Genomic DNA, 9,005 nt, shown 5'->3' on the forward strand with positions numbered 1-9,005 from the left:
GTGACCTAAGCAGCAGCAAATTTGTGCATTCGTCCTTTATGTTTGTTTAAATACGTTTAAATTATCACACTGCTGGCACACCTCATTTGCATGAAATTCTGCACCAAACTAATTGTAGTAAAGTTAGCCCCCATCCCAGGAAAAAAAAAAAAAAAACTACTCTGGAAGAAAATTTTCACTGAAATCTAACTGAACTTCGTTAAGTGGACTGTGACAAGATTATAAATGATATGAAAAATAACATTTTAACATTTGGCCATCAACTTAAGGAAATGGTTCGCCTATACAAATTGTTTAATTTTTGTAATTTTAAAAGGTAATGTATTCTACCCTCATACCGTCTTCAGAATTAAAGCACAATGAACAGGAAAGGAAAGAATGCAACTGAATCCTAAGGCAGAACATCTTGCCAGAAGTAATGAAGGTAGAGTATACACTAAATACCGAGTGCAGAATTTCATAGGGCCAACAAGATAAGTCTGTATTTTTCACTTACACAGGCAAAGTGGATTTTGCAATTACCAGTTGCATTAAACGCACCAAATAAAGCTCCTAAAATTGATACTATAAGGCGCCACCTTAAGTTCTCCAGGCTGCAACTGTGCATAAATTTAAAATGGTTTTCTTAAATTTATTTATTTTTTTTAAACATAACACGAGGAAGGTGTTAAAACTGGTGTAATAGCTCAATAGAATAAGTATTCCAGATTTGGGGCGGGATGAAGAGGGAGATATTCAGAACCCTTCACCAGAATCTCCCCAACTTGATCATAGTGGATTAATGATGTGCTTTGTGGATGTGGTTAGTCAATGACACCAGCTTGACGGATCTTTCTTTCTGCACCAAATCCCATTGAGTTATCTGGTCCCCTTGGCTGATGAAGAACCATTAGGCGAGGAGCACTGGCATCATCCAGGGTGATGCTCTTCAAGCGATTGACCAACCGATCAGGTCTTGGAGCTGCAACAGCCTTTGGGCCCTCACAGACTCACCAAACATTACAGGCGCTGCACTTGCCAGTGTGCTGATTAAGAATCACTGAGAATTCCACCTCATCTCCTGCCTGTAGCTCAATGCCATCCTGAACTTCTTTCACATGGAAAAACAGCTTCTTACTATCTCCTACTTCGTAGTTAATGAAGCCAAACTGATCTTTCACACACTCCACTGTGGCCCTACGCAGGGGTGTGATGTTATAGGCCATAGTCTGTGCATTTTGGCCCAGGACACACAATTGGAACTTAACACTCTCCCCTTTCTGCAGGCAATCCCCTTTGTTGGCCATCCCAACTATGCCAAATGGGTAGACTTCACCTTTCATATCCCCCTCCTCCACGATCTCAATCATTCCTTGGTACTCAGTTTGTGTTGGATCAACACTCCTCAGGGGGCGAATGACTTTACCAGAGTAGATGGTGGGATCAGCTTCCTCAGCAATGCCATTCACTGAATGTGTTTTGTTCACTTTTTCTGCACTGACTTTGTTGCCTTTGCCTTTGGACAAGCTGTACTCCACCATGTCCCCCAGTTCCAGCCTATCAACATCACCTGAGAACTCACTGTAATGGAAAAAGATTTCCTTATCATGATTGGCTGTTTCAATAAATCCAAAATTATCCTTCAGAGTTGCCACATAACCCAAGAGCCTCTTGGAATTGGAAGTATGACCTAAAAGTTGCACACAAGTTGCAATCTGCTGCCCAGGCCTCTGTTTGTCACTAATACTAAATTCAACCTAATCTCCTATTTGAGGAGAAGTAGATCCTTCCACATCCTTAGCTTGAAAAGCAACAGTCAGTTTTACCCCACAATCATCGTAAGCAATAATGCCATCCTCAGCCTCCTTCTCTTTGCCTTTATTTGGGCTAGTGGTTTTGGGATTGGAAAAAGTGGCTTCTTTTTCTACAGTGCCCAGGAAACGATGATCTGAACGGGAATGGAATGAAACTGTGCCCTTGGGAAGTTTTTTAATCCTAATAGCATGATTTCTTTGGGCAGAGAGCATATCAGGAAACACAGTAAACTCTACTTCATCTGCAATATGGAGCTGGTTCCCATCGAGAATTTCACTGAAGTGGAAGAGCATGCGAGCATCACGATCCACACACTTGAAACCAAAACCATCTCTCATGGCAGCAATCACACCCACTTCTCTGGCTTCGTTAGTGAACTGAAATGTATTTGATAGAACTTCTAAGTTGGTTGCTCGTTCTAGTTTGTCACGTCGGTCTGTTGAAATATTAAACCTGACATGGTCACCTTCCAGCAGGGTCACCTTGGATTTTGTGTTTGTCTCCAAAAGGAAGTTCTTTAGGAATCACAAAGTCAACTTTGATGCGTCCTGGCAATGGGTCATTCTGGTTTTTACTGGGTACTTTTGGGATCACTTTGGTTACAGTTCCTTCAAAATGTTCAATGCTGATATCTTCAAAAATGACTGTTCCTTGAGGCAATAGTCTGACATCTGTTGCAACTTCTTTACCATTTCTGTCCTTGATTGTGAGCTCCACGTCATCTCCAGGCTGTAAGGTTTCCAGGTCACCCTTAAATTCACTACAGTGAAAGAATATCTCTTTTACAACATCACCTCTTTCAATGAAGCCAAACGCCTCCTTCATGGCACAAACTACTCCCTGACAGCGGGCTTGTTTCTTTTTCAACAGCATGATGTTACGAGCACTTACAGCACCAGTATGCTTATTGTTATCAATTACAAAGTTTATTTTATCTCCGGTTTCCAGCTGAACGTTTCCTTCGACATCTTCAGGGGTGTAAGTCAGATAAAACACTTCTTGTCCATTAATTCATTCTTCAGGGAGGATTTCTGGTTTTATCTTCACCAGTTTAACAGCAATGGGTTTCCCGGTCCGCCGGTCAGATGACACTTCAAATTCAACATCATCTCCTACTTTTAAGTCCTGCAGGTTGCCATTATACTGTGAACAGTGGAAGAAAAGTCTAGCTTGACGTTCTGAACACTGAATAAATCCGTAAGACGTTAGCAGCTTTTAGATAACCCCTGTTTCACGCAGTGCTGCTGAAGTACCATTGGGGTACCCATTGTGTCCATTGTTGTGGAGAAGGTTTGGATCAAAGCTCATCTCGCAGTGATAATCAAATATTATTGCACTTTCAGTAGTATTTGCTGATTCTTCTTTTTCAGCACACGTTTCAAAGGATGAAAATTTGCTATTATTAAAAAAAAAAAAAGCGAGAGAAAATGATCTATCAAGCTAATGAAGAATACAACTGCTGCTGCACCGGGCAGTCTCACAGTACAGCACTGAAGAAAACAAAGACTACTAGCAGCGTGGGAAGTGCTCTTTCAAAGCTGCTGAGTAGGCACAAACTTCTTGTTTCAGATCAGTGTTGTGTCTTCAACTTAAGTGTGCTCTTCTTTGGTCTTGTTGGTTGTTACGACATTTGTTCCTTGCCTGATCTGAACTTGAAGCAGCAGTTTCAGGTGGTAAAGTCTGTTCTGTTACACTTCATACCCAACAGCTCAGTGCCCCCTCTCCAGCTCCGCCATAAGCAGCACAGCCCGGTACGTAGGAATCGAGTATTTTCATGAAGATGTGACTCACCCAACTGTGGGTGATACTTTTGATTAGATCATTTCCATGGAGGTGTGGCCCCACCCATTCAGGGTGGGTCTTGATTAGTTCACTGGAGTATGTAAAAGAGAAGCAAAGAGCCAACCCAGACCCAGATGCTTGCTGATGTTTGGAGATGCAAACAGAAGGACATTTGGAGATGCTAAGCTAAGAGATGAAGCCCCGAGTTGCCCTGGAGAAGCTAAGAGACTATACCCAGATGCTTAGAGAGAAATACCCTGGGAGAAAGAAGTAAGGATGCACAGGAGCAGAGAGAGACAAGCCCAGAAACATTTTGGAGAAAGCCATTTTGAAATACAACCCAGGAGCAAAGGACCACCAGACCAGCCACGAGCCTTCTCAGCTGACAGAGGTGTTCCACATGCCATCAATCATTCTTCAGTGAAAGTATCATCTTGATGATGCCTTAGTCTGGACACTTCTATGGCCTTAGAACTGTAACTGTGTAACCTAATAAATCACCTTTATAAAAGCCAATCCATTTCTGGTATTTTGCATAATGGCAGCATTAGCAAACCAGAACAGACATGAACATACACATTCAAGAAGACCAAGGAACCCCAAAAATGGCAAACTCAAAGATAACCATGATCCAATATACAGTAGTCAAATTGTTGATCAGCAGGGACAAGAACAGAGTTCTGAAAGCTGCAAGAGTAAAGCAACATGTTTCATACAAGGGAGACTCAATAAGATTAAGTATTGATTTCTTATCAGCAATCATGGAGGCAAGAAGGCAGAGGAATGAAATATTTAATGTGCTGAAATCAAACAACTGCCAACCAAAAATTCTGTACCCAACAAGATGACTTTCAAAAATGAGGGAAAGATTAAGACATTCCCAGATAAACAAAAGCTGAGGGAGTTCATCTATACTTGACCTACACTACAAGCAATGCTAAAGGGATTTCTTAAGACTGGAAGGAAAGGTCACTAGATAGTGGACTGAAGCAGCAAGAACAAATAAAGACCTCTGGTAAAGGTAACCATATGGGTAATTGTAAATGCCAGTACTATTGTATTATATTTTTTGGCATGTAACACCACTTTTTAATTCTTATAGTTTCTAAAATGCATATGCATAAAAAGTAATGACCAGTCTATGGTTTTGGACATAAAGTGTATAAAGACATAATTTGTAACACGTAAAAAAAAAAAAAAAAAAAAAAAAGGTGGGATAGAGTGTGTGATGGTTAGGTTCATGTGTCAACTTGGCCAGGTGATGGTGTCAAGGTGTCTGGTCAAGCAAGCACTGGCCTAACAGTTACTGCAAGGACATTTGTGTCTGGTTAATAAGCCAGAAGGCTGGTTTATTAAATCATCAGTCAATTGGCTGCACCTGTGACTGATTACATCAATGAAGGGTGTGTCTTCCACAATGAGAGAATTAAATCATCTGGATTTAATCCAATCAGTTGAAGACTTTTAAGGGAAAAAGAGAGAGAACCTTCACTTCCTCTTTGGCTAGCCAGAATTTCCTGAGGAGTTCATTGAACACTTTCATCAGAGTTTCTGTTCTAGTTTGCTAATGCTGCAGAATGCAAAACACCAGAGATGGATAGGCTTTTATAAAATGGGGGTTTATTTCGCTACACAGTTACAGTCTTAAGGCCACAAAGCGTCCAAGGTAACACCTCAGCAATCAGTTACCTTCACCGGAGGATGGCCAATGGTGTCCGGAAAACCTCTGCTAGCTGGGAAGGCAGCCGGCATCTGCTCCAAAGCTCTGGCCTCAAAATGGCTTTCTCCCAGGATGTTCCTCTCTAGCAAGCTTGCTCCTCTTCAAAACATCACTCCCAGCTGCACTCAGTTTCCTCTCTTTGAGTCAGCTCGTTTATATGGCTCCACTGATCAAGGCCCACCCTGAATGGGCGGGGCCACACCTCCATGGGAACATCTCATCAGAATCATCTCCCACAGCTGGGTGGGGCACATTCCAAGCAAATCTAACCAGCATCAAAATGTCTGCCCTACAAAACTACAAAGATAATGGCATTTGGGGGACACAACACATTCAAACCGGCACAGTTTCCAATTCACTGCCTGCCCCACAGAATTTGGACTAGTGCATACTGCCCTATGGAATTTGGACTCATGCATCCCCACAGTTGCATGAGACACTTTAATAAAATCTTATATTTACAGATATCTCTTGTTGGTTCTGTTTCCCTAGAGAACCCCTACTAATACAACTTGGTACCAGGAATGGCTCTTGAGAAACAGAATCTTAAAATGGGCTTTTACAATTGGTTTTCTACTCCAACTATATTCAAAGGCACTAATGACTCTATTTCCAATAATCAAGATGGCACTGACAGTCCATGGTATGAGCTGGGAAAGGAGAAACACAAAATATACCATTGGATTTTCCTAATCAAACTCTGTACAAAGCACGTTTCTGGGTGACAGTGTTTTTGACACCTTAACAGAGTTTTTCAGAGGTAAGAGGTGTAATGATGTTGGCTGGTTGCTCTGAGATATGCTGGATAAAGTTATAAGAGAAAGGGATGAGCTAAAGTCTTCAAATTTGAAACTTAAGCAATGTATGACAGATTTAAAGATTTCTATATGTTCCCTGAAAGAAAATCTTATTTCCTGTGGCTGCAGACTTGAGATTTCTGAAAACCAGACCCAGAGTCTCATTGTGTGAGTAGCAGATTGACAATGTAAACTAAAATCTCAATCTCACAAGTTGTCTACTGTTAAAGTAAAGGCATTGATTGGAAAAGAATGGGAACCTGAAACTTGGGATGGGGACATATGGATTGATAATAATGGCAGTGAGGACATTGGAACCCTGGATTCTGCTGAGACATTGCTAGATATACTTGTAGTGGTCTGTCCTGAAGAAACAGTCCCCCCCCCCAATCTCCAATCTGCTTTAAAGAAACAGGTTCCCTCCAGCCTGCCCTGAGGAGCCCGCCATCCAACCTCCACCTAAATAAATTAACCCTTCAGTGTCTGCTAAACCTGTAATCACCTCCCCTGAGGAAGCAGCCCTCACTCCTCTGTATAGAGAGATTAATCCTGTTTCACAAGATGAAACTGCAATGGAATGTTCTGAGATAATTGGCTTGAGGGATACTTCTATTTTTTTTTTTGTGACCTACCCCCACCACTGCTCTTTTATTCAAGACTGATAACTAGACTAAAGTCCCAACAAGCCCCAAAGGGTAAGGTACAAAGTGTGACCCAAGAGGAAGTACACTATACTCCAAAAGCACTGCATGAGTTTTCCAATTTATATAGACAGAAATCAGGGGAATATGTGTGGGAATGGATATTAAGGGTGTGGGACAATGGTTGAAGGAAAATAAAGGTGGATCAGGCTGAGTATATTGATATGGGCCCATTAAGCAGAGATTCTGCATTAAACGTTGTAGCCCAAGGGGTTAGAAAGAGTGTTCATAGTTTTTTGGGTGCTTGGCTGAAACATGGATCAAAAGGTGGCCGGCATTACCAGAGGTTGAAATGCCAGAACTGCCCTGGTATAATGTGGAGGAGGGGATTCAAAGGCTGAGAGAGACTGGAATCTTAGAGTGGATTTATCATGGAAGACTTGCTCACACACCCCTGGAATGTCCAGAGGACACACCTTTTACCAGGACTGTGAGGAATAAATTTGTGAGACTAGCTCTGTCATCCCTGAAGAGCTCTGTAGTCGCCCTTCTCTGTAGGTCAGATATTACTGTGGGAACCGCTGTCACTGAGCTGGAATCCTTAAACACAATGGGGATAATCAGACCCTGAGTTGGGAATTGTTTAAGGGGCCATGACTCTCGGTTTATGTAATTCAAGTTAGACTTTTTTTTCACTTGACCTAGAATTCTTCTGCTTATACAGATCAAACAAGAATTTAGTAGACTGCCCATCTATTTTACTTCTAGGTACTCCATGATCTACTAGCCAATGCCATAAGTCTCTGCAAGTCAGATTATTTTGACTGCTGCTTTGAGCCTGCTGTCCATTATGGTAGGCTCACCCACCTTGTCTTTGGTGATCAACTGCTGCCACCATGGCTTCTGCCAACTTAGGATCTGATTACCCCATTGTGTTTAAGGATTTCAGCTCAGTGACGGCATTTCCCAGGCTTGAGACAGTTTACAGACACAGAGCCCCTTAAATGAGGTGAAGGCCAGGTACCCTTGGGGAAGGACCCTGCTACACTGCCAAAAATTTATACTGTTAATCTTCCTCCCAGCCTTCCCCAAGGGGACCCATGGCCTTTTACCAGGGTATCTGTGCATTGGGGAAAAGGAAATGGTCAGCTATTTGGGGGATTATTAAACAGTGGCTGAGAAGTGACATTAATTCCAGAAGACCCAAAACCTCACTCTAGTCCACCAGTCAGAGCAGGGGCTGATGAGGTCAGGTGATCAATGGAGTTGTAGCTCAGGTCCATCTCACAGTGGGTCCAGTTGGCATAAACAACCAACATTGTCTTGAGAAGAAATACAAAATCTCAACAAACAAATGACAAGTAAAGATATTGAGTCAGTCATCAAAAAGCTCCCAGGAAACAAAAGCCCAGGACCAGATGGCTTCACATGTGAATTCTACCAAGAATTGAGTACTAGTCCTACTCAAACTATTCAAAAAATTGTAGAGGAGGGAAAGCTACCTAACTCATTCTAGGAGGCTAACATCACCCCAATACCAAAGTTAGACAAAGATACTACAAAAAAAAAGAAAGAAAGAAAGAAAGAAAGAAAGAAAGAAAGAAAGAAAGAAAGAAAATGATAGACCAATCTCTTTAATGACTATAGATGCAAAACTTCTCAACAAAATAATTGCAAATTGAGTCCAGCAGCACATTAAGAGAATTGTACACCACGACCAAGTGGGATTTATTCCAGGTATGCAAGGCTGGTTCAACACAAGAAAATCCATTATTTTAATACACTACGTCAATAAATCAAAGTGGAAGAACCACATGATCATCTTGATTGATGCATAAAAGGCATTTGACAAAATTGAACATTGTTTCTTGATAAAAACACTTCAAAGGATAGGAATAGAAGGGAACTTTCTCAATATGATAAAGACAATATATGAAAAACCCACAGCTAACATCACACTCAATGGGGAGAGACTGAAAGCTTTCCCTCTAAGATCAGGAAAAGACAGGATGCCCACTGTCACCATTATTATTCAACTTTGTGCTGGAAGTTCTAGCTAGAGCAATTAGGCAAGAAAAAGAAATAAAAAGCATCCAAATTGGAGAGGAAGAAATAAAACTTTCACTGTTTGCAGATGACATGATCCTATATGTAGAAAATCCAGAAAAGTCTGCAGTAAAGCTATTAGAACTAATTAATGAATACAGCAAAGTGGCAGGCTACAAGGTCAACATGTAGAAATCAGTCGTGTTCCTATACACAAGTAATGAG

At 41.4% G+C, this 9,005-nt stretch overlaps 1 pseudogene; it reads right to left on the minus strand.

Moving 5' to 3' along the window:
* Positions 1-610: 610 nt before the first annotated feature.
* On the minus strand, positions 611-3,205 carry LOC119511182 (annotated as a pseudogene).
* Positions 3,206-9,005: the final 5,800 nt, after the last annotated feature.

This window comes from Choloepus didactylus, chromosome 16 (genome assembly GCF_015220235.1).
Source record: "Choloepus didactylus isolate mChoDid1 chromosome 16, mChoDid1.pri, whole genome shotgun sequence".
Taxonomy (NCBI): Eukaryota; Metazoa; Chordata; class Mammalia; order Pilosa; family Megalonychidae; genus Choloepus; species Choloepus didactylus.